This window comes from Condylura cristata, unplaced genomic scaffold, assembly GCF_000260355.1.
Source record: "Condylura cristata isolate star-nosed mole 26May11 unplaced genomic scaffold, ConCri1.0 scaffold00017, whole genome shotgun sequence".
NCBI classification, from domain to species: domain Eukaryota; kingdom Metazoa; phylum Chordata; class Mammalia; order Eulipotyphla; family Talpidae; genus Condylura; species Condylura cristata.
In genome coordinates, this window is record NW_004567118.1 from 43,728,011 (window position 1) to 43,740,426 (window position 12,416).

Sequence of the window (12,416 nt, forward strand, 5' to 3'; positions counted from 1 at the left end):
CGCCACCAGGGAGGGCCGGGTGACACATTTTTAAAGGTATCACTGAGGTGACATCATGTACTATTTCACCAAAATTTTCATCTATATATTTTATACTTTCAGGTCTTACATCTAATTTTTAATCCATTTTGAGTTGGCAGTAATCTAGCTTTTTTTTTTTTTTTGCGTGTAGAATCCCAGTTTTCCTTGAACCTTTTGTGGAACAAACTTTCTTTGTTCCATTGCATATTCTTTGTTCCTTTGTGAAAGATTAGCTGTCCATAAAACTATGGGTTTAATCCGGGTTTTCTATTCAAATCCAATGGTATGTATGTCCATGCTTGGTCCACTACCATGCATTTTTTATTATTGTGGCTTTTTAGTATAGTTTGAAATCTGGGAGTTTGGTACTTCCATTCTCATTTATTTTAGTTAGGAGAGTGTTGGCTATTCGAGCTTTTTTGCGGTTCCATATAAATTTCATCAATATTTGTATTATTTCTTTGAAGCATGCCATTGAGATTTTCTATTGGAATAGCATTAAACTTGTAAATTGATTTTGGTGGGATGGCCATTCTTTTTTTTAATATAATAGTTTATTTTTACACCATTTTGTGCCTTTTTCCATCTCAGTTGTAATCTCCATGAGCTTCCCATTACCAAATCACCCATGTGCCATAACCACAGTTCAGTGCACTTCCCTACCAACCCCCACCAATTTTGACACTATTCTCCATTCCACCCTCATAAAAAGTCTCTGGTATACAGTTGTTCATTATTATTATTATCATCATCATCATTATTTTCTCCCCTGATCCTTTATACTCCTGTGATTAGTGAAACCATCCAGTATTTTTCCTTTTTTTCTGGCTTACTCACTAAGCATGATCTTTTCCAGCTCCAAGTTACTGCAAATGGCATGTGCTCATCTTTTTGATTGTTGAATAATATTCCATTGTGTACATGTACCATATCTTTTTAATCCAGTCATCTGCTTTTGGGCATTTGGGCTGCTTCCATGTTTTTCCAATTGTAAATAAAGCAGCAATAAACATGGGGGTACAGGTATCTTTTTCAATCAGTGCTTTTGTGTCTTTTGGGTAGTTACCTAGGAGTGGCATTGCTGGGTGGTAGGGAAGCTCCATGTTAAGCAGTTTGAGGAACCTCCAAACAGTTTTCCATAGTACTTGTACTAGTTTGCATTCCCACCAGCAGTGCAGGAGAGTTCCTTTTTCTTCACATCCTCACCAATATTTGTTGTTGCTAGCTGTTTGATGATATGCCATTTTCACTGGGGTGAGGTGGTATCTCATTGTGGTTTTAATTTGCATCTCCCTTATTACAAGTGATGTTGAACATTTTTTTTCATATGCTTGTTGGCTATCTGCATTTCCTCTTTGGAGAAGTGTCTTTTTAGCTCTTCTGCTCAGTTTCTGATGGGGTTGTTTACTTTATTTTTCTTGAGTTTTGTCAGTTCTCTGTATATTTTTGTGATCAATCCTTTATCACTAGCTTTGTGTGAGAAATTTTTTTCCCAATTAGTGGGCTGTCTGTTTGCTTTCTGTAATGTCTTTTTTGCTGTACAGAAGCTCTTTAACTTGATGTAGTCCCATCTATTTATCCTTGCCTTCACTATTGTTGCATTGGGTGTTCTATCTTTAAAGATGTCACTGAAGTGTATCTCGTGTAGTGTTTGGCCCATCTTTGCTTCTAGGTATTTTATGGTTTCCGTTCTTATGTCTAGGTCTTTAGTCCACTTCGAGTTGATTTTTGTGACTGGAGTGACGCAGTGATCTAGTTTCATTTTTTTGCATGTAGCTTCCCAGTTTTCCTAGCACCGTTTGCTGAACAAACTTTCTTTGTTCCATTGTATCTTCTTTGCTCTTTTGTCAAAATTTATTTCTTTTTTTTATGTCTCATTTTCATTCTTTATTTCATTGATTATTTGTCTCATATCACTTTTTTCCATTTTATCTTCTTTATGATTGTTAATCATATGTTTCTAAATTCTCTGACAAGCAGAGAAATTCTTCTATGTCATTGTTAATTTCTGGTGACTGATTTTTTTTTAAGATTTATTTATTTATTCATATGGAACTGGGGTACAGGCCAGAGGTGCAGGGGCAGTGAGTGGCTTCACCAGAGACAGAGTGGGGTTGCAGAACAGGCTGACTGATGAAGTACACTGCTGACGGGAGCAGCAGGCAGGTCAGGAGAGGTCTGCCGCACCATGTGGATCACCTCCAGGGCAGGCAGGGATCGAACTCATGCTGAAGTGGCTTTAGCCTCCTAGTGCTGTGCTTTAACCTGCTGCACCACCAGGGAGGGCCCTCTGGTGACTGAACTTTTAGTGGTGTGTTTTTCCCTTGTGGGTTTGCTTGGGTATTTGTATGTTTTTTTCCTACCTGTCATTTGTTTCCTAATGAGTTTCATGCATTGAGATATTATGTTGCTGGTGTTGGCCACATTTCTTCCATGTGCTCCTTTTGGGGTACTGAGGAATGGATCTAGCACTAATCCTCCACAAGGATGATGATGTTGTGAGTATAATGATGAGTACTGTATATGGTGATTCCCTCCTTTTGTATTTCCACTGTTCTATGGGGGGATGGTGGGATTCCTAACTTGCAATTGTGGTTGGGAGATGCACGCTCTTTTTGGTGGCAGTGGTCCCACTGTTGCCTGGTTTTGTGTGTTTGTGTGTGGGGGTGAGGGGGTGTCTGTGTGCTTCTCTTGGCAATGGCCTCACCCGTGGCCTGGTTTTCAACTCAGATGAGGTACTCTGCACTAGTAGTGATACCTGTGCCACTGCCCAACTTCTAGCTATGGCTGGATGCTGGATGCTGGCAGCCACGCCTTGTCTAACCTCTGCTGTCCTGAGGGCCTCACACTCTGCAGCCATACCCTGCCAGACTTCCTGCTAATGGCTGTGTGCTATGTGCTGGCAGTCATGCTCTGCCCAGTTTTCACTATCAGAGATCAGCTGCTCAAGGTGGGAGTGCTGTTGCCTGGTTTCTGGCTATTGCTGGGATTAAGTTGTTACCACAAACTGTGGCCAACTCCCTGCTGTGCCCCCAACTATGGCAAGTAGGCTGACTTTTAGCTTTCCCACAGGTCTCACCATCCCCACTCCTACTGTCCACCAGTCACCAGTCACCAGTTAGTGTCAGATCAGGTCCAAGTCATAGGCGTGGGGCCCACTGTAGTCCAGTTCCCTCCACATGAATTAACCCACTAACCTTTGTTTTACCTTCTGGAGTTTTCAGATGCCTCAGATTTTCCCAGTTGCTTTCTCCTCCTTTTCTCTCCCTGGTCAAGGTGTTCTGGATTTGTAGGTGGAGAGGGGAAAGGGTCCTGGTTGATATTTCCCACTCCTTTCTTCCTCTGTTGCTCTCACCTTCCTCCTGCTTCCTTTGGGTCACCAACCCTGTCTAAAAAAAATCTGAGTCCTGACTGGAGTTTGCTGCAATTACTTCCTTATTTATTATATCTAAGAAAGAACTTAATGCCAGCATCTTTCCCTGCCACATTGGTGCTGTCATGTGTCTTTGGGATTTTTATTGGAAGGATTGCACTGAATTTGCATATTGCCTTAGGAATAAAGATATTTCAATAAAGTTAATTCTACAGTCCATGAACTTGGAATATCCACTTTTTATTTCTATAATGTAGTTTTCCATGTACAGATGTTTTATGTGTTTACTTAAATTTATCTTGAGGTATTTTCCTCTTTTTGATGTGATCATAAATAGGATTATTCTCCTGATTTCTCTTTATGTTATCTCATTAGTTGTCTGCAATGGGTTTTTTTTTTATATTCTTATTTTGTTGCTTATCACTTTACTATACTTGCTTAGTATTTCTAATATATTGTTTTTACTGGAGTTGTTGGGATTTTCTATATTAACATGTCATTTGCATCACAGTGATAATTTTACTTCTTCCTTTCAAATTTGAGTAACTATTATGCAATTTGTGTCTGCTTTGACTAGTACTTCCACTACTTTGCTAAGAGGAGGAAAATTTTTATTTTGTTTCTGATGTTAGAGGAAAATCTTTCAATTGGTTGAACATTTGTCTTATATGGCTCTTATTGTGCTGAAGTATCTTTTTTTATACTTATTTTGATGAAAGTTTTTATCATCAATAGACATTGAATAATGTCAAAAAAATTTCTGCCCTTCCTGAGAGGACTATGATTTTAATCTTTCCTTTTTTGATGTCATAGATCACATTAATTGATTTGTATATTGAACCATACCATCCTTGCATCCTTGGAAATATTAGGATATTGATCTTAGGGTGAACAGTCTGTTCAGAATTTCTGTTCCTCATTTGGTCTTAGAATGTTATATGTTTGTAAGTATATAATTCTTAGAATCTTTATTTGCCCTATTTTTTTATTATGTCCTTCCTGTTCTTTCTCTTTTCTGTTTCAGTAAGTATACAATTAATATTTGTCCTTCTTTGATTTCCTATAGCAATACTACTATAAGTTTCCCTTTTAATACTGATGTGGCTGCATCCCACAAGTCAGATAAAATATATCTTTATTTTCATTTCTCTAAAGGTATTTGTTTTCATTTATTCTTTGATTTACTCATTAACCCAATATATGTTAAGCAACATGGTGTTTAATCTCCATATATTTGTGATTTTTCCCTCTTTATTCTTTTTGTTGATTTCCAGTTTTGTGTCACTGTGCTCAAAAAAGACTTGCTATGATTTCAATATTCATATACTTATAGGTACTGGTTTTATGCTCTAATATATGTTCTATCCTTGAGAGTGTTCCATGTACACTTGTGAAGAATGTGCATTCTACTGTTTTCAGGTGGAATGTTATGTAAATATCTATTAAGTATACCTAATCTAAATTATTATAGAGCATTTTTTCTTCTTAATTTCTGTCTGAGTGATCTGCCTATTGATATAAGTGGAAAAAGACTATTTTTCAAATCATAAGAAGCAATTTAAAATGTGGCTTTGAAAATACTAACTAGAGAGTGTTAAAACAATTATCTTAATTTTTACAATCATCACTCTAGAATATTGTTCTTTGAATAGTTTTGAAGATTCTATTTTCCTAGAGTGAAAAAGGAAAAAAGATAGCATATAATGGAGTAGGTTAGCTCCTTTCTCCTATGGAGAGAAAGCATATTTTATGCTAAACTTATGAAAAACTTTGAGAAAATTATGTTTATATAAAGGAAAAAAGTTTAAGAATAAAAGTTACAACACTGTAGTCATTTTTACACAACATTCATGCCTACACATAGTAAATTAATTACAAAATTAATGCGATGTCATCCTATATTTAAGGGAGCCTTGGATAAAAAGGTAGCCACACTATATGCAATCCACAGGAGCAAAGCCAAGCAATTGATCTTATAAAGTTAAGCATCTCATAGAATTTCTTGCATTTAAAGAGCTGTTGTTTTTACTTCAATTAAAACAAGCATTTAAATACTGTTAATATATATATATATTATTTTTAAAACTTTTATAAGTGAAACAGATAGCATGACATATTTAGAAATACAAAATTGTTACATGCTTTTCTTTAATGTATCCCATTTCTTTACTCAGTTCTTCTATGGTCCTTGCTTTTTTCCCACCTTTCTTTTTTCTCTTTTATGTCACAAATTAAAAGTGACTGGTAATACATATTGGAAAATGTGTATATTAAATACATATATATTACTATGTATTTATAAGTGTATTGCCAAATCACTTATAAAGAGATATAAAAAAATGGGAAGACTCTCAGTTTGGGATACATTTTTTCTTTTAGCTTTCTTCTGTAGTGCCTGAGTCTTTCAGCAAATCCAGCTGTTTTTCTTTCACTAATTTTAGATGCCGAGTCTATATGTTTTGCTTTTATGAGCTCATGCCACCCTCTTGAATAGCAGTGGCATGACTGTCTTTCGTTAGTTCTCCCCTCTATTGCTCAAGGGTGGGAACTGGCAGCAGAACAAAGGAGACAGTAAGACGCCCTGGGCTGGTATGCACTAGCACTGCCTAACCAGCGCCATGTGCCAGATCATGCCACTACTTCTCAAGCACTGATGCCACCCAGCAAAGCTTCAGGTTTCTTTCTCCACAACATGGAACCGCCCAGGGCACAGGAGAACCAAGAGAGAATGACCTTTAAGATCACTTGTGAATCAGGTAAAAGAGCGCCACCTACTGAACTTGGAACACAAGTGTCGCCATAGGTTTTGAGGTTTTTCCCTCCTGAGCAATAAATACTTCCTACAATTTGCCATTCTGTTTTAAACCGAAAGCCAACTTTTCTTTCCTCTTGATGCTTCAAAATGAGCAATACTATTTAGACTGCTCCCACAGTGTGTAGCCAAGGAATAATTAAAAGTTATGTTGAATGGTTATGATTAAGTGTTTTCCCACAAAGAGAGAATGAAAAGTAATCCTCAGTTGCCATTCTGACCTATGGACACCTACACTACTTCCCCTTATATTTATGTAAATAATTAATCAGAAGACTGGACAGCAAATCATAGTGCTTCAGGTGGTCACAGGTGCATTTTTGTGCTTTATTCATGTGAGAAAATTCATGAATGTTAAGATAAAATCCACAGCAACAGAATTGCTATACACATGCCTACAGGAATCACTATCCAAAATAAATCATGATAACCTCCCTATATGCTAAGTAGGTAAGTACTGTGTCTAAGAAAGTAGCAAGCAAAAGCTAGTCAAAAGTTAATCACCAAAAAAAAAAAAAAAAAAAGAGCTGAAGATGGAGATGAAAACATAGGCATTATGTGAAACACTGTTAGTGATGTAACAGAGCAGAACACAGTACTTAATTGCCAGAAATTTCTAAAGAGAAAAATAAGTAAATGCATTCACTTTGTTCTATTACCCCTTGAAACACATGCATCTGTACCATTTCAGAATAAAGTTTCCTCAGTTTTAGAAACAGGGAGTTTTTTCTACTTAGCATTCTCTCTTTGTGAGGAAAACATTTAATCATAACCATTCCTAAATGTCTTTTAATTTACCATTTCCTCCTATGTAATTCCCGTCTGCACACTGTGGGAGTAGTCTAAATAGTATTGCTCATTTTGAGGCATCAAGAGGAAAGAAAAGTTGGCTTTCAATTGCACACAGGAGGGTCTGGATTCTGAAATCTTGGCTTTTTCCTGGAATTTCCCATACCAAATCAAGAGAGAGAATGTCAGAGAGCTGGTCTGTTGGACAGGCCAGAGAGTAGCATTTTGTCCAGGATGAAGTAATGTCTACAGTCTCATATTTTTGCACAGAAAAATGAAATCAGATCCTATGCAAGGGCACATATAATTTTTAACACCTTTCACGTGCTCATGTTTTTTTCTCCTACATTTGGAAGGAGTTTAAATTAGGCCATCTCATTCATCTTGAGGTTTCCCATAAAACATAAGTGGAGTGTGTTATTTTTGTAGGCACTAGAAATATACTATTCTGTAAAAAAAAGAAAAGAAGAAAGTCCAAACATGGGAAAATAAAGACATACTGCACTGATTTTTGTCCTTTAAAATCTGTGAAGAAGCTACACTCTTATCAGAAACATGGTTAAAAAAATGACTTGAAATACAGTTTTGTCACTATCAGTGGTGACAAAATGCTCTTTCTATGAATATATTACTTTATCTGATTATACAGAACATTATTCAACAAATGGGTATTAAAAACCTGTTATATACAAAGGACTGTATTGAGCACTAGGTCTCTGTACTTAATAGGTTAGCTACAATCTGACAGGAAATACAGGATCACCATAACATAGGCTAGCATTTCTACCCAAATGACATTATGCTGGGGAAGTTAAATAATAAAGGAGTCAAAAGAGTCAATCAAAACTTATGACCTTGACTTTGACTTCATAAAAAAAGATAGTGACTCCTCAGCTAATAAAATACTTATGGTAGTCATTACTCTACTGCATGAACCATTAGCCTTTCTTTAGGGAGTCATTTTTTTCCACATAGCAAGAACCAGTGGTCCTTCTGATTTCTGCCCTCCTGCTCAAGTGTTACATTTCTATCATTGTTATCTGCCTCATTACCTTGTACTGCTACCAGGTGTTTTGCTACTTTCAGAGAATCATCTGGTGGCTAGCAAATGTGCTAATCAGGTTGATGTGATGGAAACTATGACTTGTGGGTTAGATTTGTTGCTCATGTTTTCAAGGATGGTTCATTGTTTCAAAGAGTGCTGTGCACAGCAGACTGGAGGTCCTAGGGAACCAATCTACCAACTCAGAAAACAAAAGGTAGAAAGACAGTGGTATCCTTTTCTCCAAGGAGTACAAGACATTTATAGATATTGTTTCATTTTGGATTTCACGGCCATTCTGGCTCTGGCACATAGATTTGTTAGGACTCTTCTATTTTCTAGTTCTTTGCTGATGGATCCCACCGTATGTGCTGCCCTCAGCCTGAATTCTTAAATTCGGTTCTGTGATATAATGTATAAATGGTTAGGAACATAGACAAATTCTTTATCATAATGGGAGTAGAAAGGGCAGAAAAAAGATCCAATGTGGGTCCTCCCTGCTGGCCCAATATGTTAAAGCACAGCACTATGAGGCTATCTACATCCACTGCAGCATGAGTTTGATCCCAGGCCAGGGAGGTGACCCACATGGCATAGCAGACCTCTCCTGTCTGTCCAGTTACTCCCCACAGCAGTGTATTTCCCTACATCTGCCTGTTCTGTTCCCCACTCTGTCTCTGGTGAATCCTCTCATCCCCTGTCCCTCTAGCCTGTACCCCAGTTCTTATATGTATTAAATAAATAGATCTTAAAAAAAATCCAACGTGAGTTCAGCAGAGCTTCACCAGACAATTGCCAAAAAGACACTTAAGATTATCACTTCTGTGCAAAAATAGTAAAAATCCATTAGATGACAATTGTTTGAAAGAGTGTAACAGGGTAAAATAAAAGGACATAAAGTGACAGATAAAAAATGCTGAGTTTCAAGGCAACTAGTACAATGACTATTTAAATCTATGATAGAACTGACAAAGGATGTTAGTATTGGGCAGGAGAACGAGGAGTTAAGTCTCAGCATTATCACCACTACGGCCTAAGTTCAACCCCAGCCAGGGAGCTCTCATCTTACCTGCTAGTCCCCTCATCAGTGTTATTTCAGTAGATATTCTGCTCCCCAATTTGTCTCTGCTGAATATTCTCACCCTCTGTACCTCTGGCCTACTCCTTGGTTCTTCTATGCAAAATTAATTATTGAATTAATTAATTTTAAAGGGAAAAATGCAAGAGTTCTTGGAAAATCAGTGGTATACAGTGTAAATAAAAAACATAAATAAAAAATGAAAAGGCAGTCACAAAGACTCGGATAATATATTTGCGATAGACAAAAAGAGAAAAAGTTTACTAGAGCTTATATTCTACAACTTAATAAAAAAAACTAAAAGACAACATTAAATAAGTGGATTAATGACTTGGAGAGATGCTTTTCAAACGAAGATATAAGAATGTACAGAAAAGCAGCTCACTGTCATTAGTTATCAGAGAAATGCAAATTAAAATGACAATGAGATAGTATTTCATACCCAGTCAGAGGTTTAAAAGTAAAAGGAGAGACAATACTTAGTATTTGTGAGGACACACAATATGCATTGCTGGTGGAATATAAAATGATGTAATCCCTTTGGAAATAATTTCACAGATACTTATAAACATACAGGTATATGATCCAGCAATTCCACTCTTGGGTATCTAGTCAAACAAAATACAAACCTATAATTACAAAAAATCTTTTACAATAATGTTCAAATCATCACCTTTGCAATAACCAAAAACAATTTAAATGTTCTTCAACAGATAAATAGGTAAGAAAAACAAAAACAAAAATCAAAAAACACTGGTTTATTCTTATAACGGATAATTATTTGTTGATTTTTAAAAAGAGAATTAGCTATTGATATCTATAACAATGTGGATGAATCTCACAAACATGATGAGCAAAGCTGACCAGACAAAAAAGAATGGACATGGAATGACTCTAAATGAATCTTTAAAGGAGGTAAAACTATTCTACAGATAGGGACATCAGATCAGTGGTAGATCTGGAGTGGGATTAGGGAAGATTGACTTAAAGAAGAACAGTACAGACAGGAGGGAATTTCTATGATAATGGAGTGGATTAGATCTTCAAAGGGGTGGTGTACTTGTCAAACCCGACTGAAGCAGTCTTAAACTGTACATTTTGTTATATGTAAATTTTGAATAAAGTTGATTTTTATGAAAAAGTACATACAACTAACTAAAGGTACATACAACTTCTAAAAAGTTCCAATTGCATAACTTAAGAAAAATTTTATGAATTGCTGGTAGGAAAATAAGGCTACTTCCAAAGAATAAAAAGAATTCGTTATCAGATTTCTCCTCAGAAGTACTAAGGATGATAATGAACATTTGTTTACAATTTTGGAAGAAAAAGAAACCCTTAGAGTTTTATACCTAGACAAGGATTGTTCATAAGTTAGACAACAAACAAACAAAAAAGCAACCTAAATATTGGAGGGTTCAGAAAATACTACTACACACCCACTAAAAGGGTGGGTCCCTTTTAGAAAAAAAAAAATAAAGCCATTTTCCAGTTGATCTGATAGAGAGTATTCAAATTTAAGAAGTGAAAAATAAAGGAAATCTATACATTTATTGCAAAAGGATATGAAAATGTCAAACAACAGTAATTCCTAGAATACAAAACATAAAGCAGATATATACATACACATATATGGATATATGTATATGTGTGTGTGTTTGTGTGTGTAAGTGTGTGATAACAGTCTCAAACCTCATATTACATAAATTAAAACTGGGGGGTGGGATGACCGAAGAGGATAGTAGTAAATGCTACCATTAAATCCATCATTATTAGATACAGAGTGAACTTGAGAGCTACTGAGTTACTAAATAGTCCAATACTTACTTATGGAATACACTATAGTCATAAGAATAATGAGGACATACTCATGTTCAGATACAAAATTATCTATGAGATTAATTTATTCTAAAAGAGAAGTATAATATAAAAAAATGTATGTAGCATGCTTGATTTTTTGTAACAAAGGAAATTAGTGACCTTGGTTGCCTTGGAGGAGAGTAGTTGGGGATAGGAGTATAATGGAGAATTTATTGCAGTTTTTTCTTCTTTGTTTATTTGTAAATAAATCATTTAAAGGTGACCTAGCTTTTAAAAATAAAAATTTTAAATGCATTTACTTAGAGAATTGAGTAAATACTCACTGAAGACTCTATTGCACATGTAAACCTAATAAATGATAAAGTAAACATGACAAATCAGAAAAAAAAACTATAGATGACCTTGGAAGAACTGGTTTCTGATATTAAAAAAAAAAAAAACTCTAGTACTCACTTCACAGTACTAAGTAGAATAAACTACAACCAGATTAAAGACTTAATTATAAAACTTATACTAAAAATTAAATTAAAACATTGGAGTAAAACAGGTAGATCCCAGAGCAAAAGACTTTCCAAAGAAATCTAACATACCTGATTACATAAAAATGAAGACTTCCTGTCAGGAACATTAAATACAAGACATACTTGCTGAAAAATATTTCTCACAAGGATGAGATTAATCTTTTATTTTTTTAAGCAAAAACATTAAAAGACCAACCAAGCCTTTGAAAAACTTGTTAAGATCTCAGTATAGGCTCTCCCTGGTGTCTCAGCGGGTTAAAGCACAGCACTAAGAAGCTAAAGTCACTTCTGCATGAGTTCGATTCCCGCCTGCCCCGGAGGAGATCCACATGGCAAGGCAGCCCTCCCCTGACCCACCTGCTGCTCCCCTCAGCAGTGTGCTTCGTCGATCTGCCTGTTCTGCTCCTCTCTCTGTTTCTGGTGAATCCTATCACCCTCCACATCTCTGGCCTGTACCCCGGTTCCATATGAATAAATAAATAAATCTTAAAAAAAAAAAGATTTCAGTATAAAAATGGGCAAAGGAAAAAAACAGATATGAAATGGAAATGTTTCAGAAACATGTAAAGCATCTAACACCTCATTGGTAATCAGAGCATTCCAAATTAAAAAGAGATCTTCCCCTGCCTATCTGATGGGAAACAGAGATCCACATAACAACTTGGGGTATGTACCCACAGCCTTAAAAATGTTCAAAACTTTAGACTGATAATTCTTAGATTATATAAAACTCAGGAATTTAATGGGGGGGAGGGAACCTAGAAACAAAAAGGTTTAGAAACACAGAAATGGTAAGTAAGCCCTTAAATATTCATACTACAAAATATTACACAGGATTTAAAATATTTTGAAAAACAATGGATAAGTAAAAAATATATATAAAAAGTGCTAAGTGCTATGATGACAATTTTAAGATATTTTCTATACATAAAGATTTTAAATACGGGAAATGCAACAAA

The 12,416-nt window shown here is 35.7% G+C and overlaps 1 protein-coding gene across 2 annotated transcripts in view; it reads right to left on the reverse strand.

The window, feature by feature from the left end:
* The window catches only part of LOC101631432 (chromosome unknown open reading frame, human C9orf3), a 403,160-nt gene that overhangs the window by 310,733 nt on the left and 80,011 nt on the right, over positions 1–12,416 (reverse strand). The window lies entirely within an intron of this gene.